Here is a 1,892-nt window from a genome sequence, read left to right as displayed (position 1 = left end):
ACGATGTACACGATTTGGACAACATTACGGAAACATCAAAAACACTATACGAAGCCGGCTGCGGTGGCCGAGCGGTTCTAGGCGCTTCAGTCCGGAACCGCGTGACTGCTACTGTCGCAGGTTAGAATCCTGCCTCGGGCAATGATATGTGTGATGTCCTTAGTTTGGTTAGGTTTAAGTAGTTCTAAATTCTAGGGGACTGATGACCTGAGATGTTATGTACCATAGTGCTCAGAGCCATTTGAACCACAGTAAGAAGCCATGCCTAATACGGTGCAGGAAACGAGTTGACATTCAAAGCAGTTTCCAGTCGTCTCGGAATGGATAAATACAGGTCCTGTATGTCTCATGGCGTTTGCCTCTTATTCGTAAGAGTTTATTTTCCTTTGATACCAAAGAGCCCTTTCACTCATTAGGTAACATTCTTATTGTGGTGATGTAGTTCTGCGATCCGTTCTGTCATCTGGAACACCGAATAGTTGATGGGTTTACTGACCATGATTCTGCATGAGCGGCAGCACAGACGGGAAGTCTGTCGTGATAAAAGTGTCCTCTTTTAAGCCGTCAGCATATTTGAGTCCCCCCCCCCCCCCCCCTAGTATTGCAGTGAGTTCCGCTGTAACCACAGGGGAAGCTGAAATGTGCGCTTCAGTGTCTCCGTTTCGTCGTAATATGTGTGCTAATTCTATCTGAAGAACGTGACCCGTTTGTATAGAGAAGCGCATGTTCTCATTAATAGCTAAGCTTTCATGCTAGGTTCCGTGTATGGTATATCCCTCCGAATTTATTCTTCTAATCTTGAAGGGATGATGGTGCGAAACAGTTGCAGTTCGGTGACACAGTAGTATTGTGGTGGTTTTCAGTCCGAAGATTGGTTTGCTAGGCTAGCCTATGAAAGCTTCTTCATTTCTGAATAACTACTGCAACCTAAATCTATTTGAAACTGCGTGCTGTACTCGTCCCTTGGCATTTCTCTACAATTTTACCCCAAAAATTTTTTCCATTACGAAATTTGCGATTCCCTCATGCGTTGATATGTGTCCTATCAACCAATCCCATTTTCTGGCCAAGTTAAGTAGTGACATAAATTTCTTTATCAGTGCCTCCTCATTAGTTACTCGATATAACGATCTAATCTTCAGCATTCTTCTTTTAACGCCAAATTTCACAAGCTTGTATTCTCTTCTTGTCTGAACAGTTTATCGTCCACGTTTCACTTCCATACAAGACCACACAGCAGATAGATACCTTCAGAAAATACATCCTCAAATTTATATTCGATGTTAACATATCCCCCTTTTTTAGAAATTATTTTCTTGCTACGGCCAATCTGTCTTTTTTATCCTATTGCTATTTAACTCACCTTGTGAAAATGATGTAGAAAGTATCTCGTTTCCTAGTGAAATTCCCTCAGTATCGTCAGATTTAACTGGACTAAACTGCACTACAATTTTTTTGTTATAGTTGATATTCATCTTATATTCTATTTTCAACACGCTATCCATTACCTTCGACAGCTCTTCCAAGTCTTTTCCCGTCTCTGACAGAATTACAGTCATCAGCAAAGCTATTGTCTTGTTCTTCCTGAACTTGAATGCCATATTTCTCCTTCGTTTCTTTTATTGCTTCCTCAATGTACAGATGGGATAACATCGGGGATAGGCTACACCCACGTCTCAGTGCCTTTGCAACCACTGCTACGATTCTTATGACTGCATTCCGTTTCGTGTACAAGTTGTAATTAAACTTCCACTCCGTCTATTTTATCCTCGCTGCCTTCAGAATTGTGATAAGGCTTTATAAGATTCATATTTTGTGCAGTATGTATCTCGTGAAAGTAGATACTTCGTTTCCCTTTTTTTCTCTTTTTTCTTGTCGAGCATCGTATAAAC

Source organism: Schistocerca piceifrons, chromosome 2 (assembly GCF_021461385.2).
Source record: "Schistocerca piceifrons isolate TAMUIC-IGC-003096 chromosome 2, iqSchPice1.1, whole genome shotgun sequence".
Taxonomy (NCBI): Eukaryota; Metazoa; Arthropoda; class Insecta; order Orthoptera; family Acrididae; genus Schistocerca; species Schistocerca piceifrons.
Note: the sequence above shows the minus strand (reverse complement) of the source record.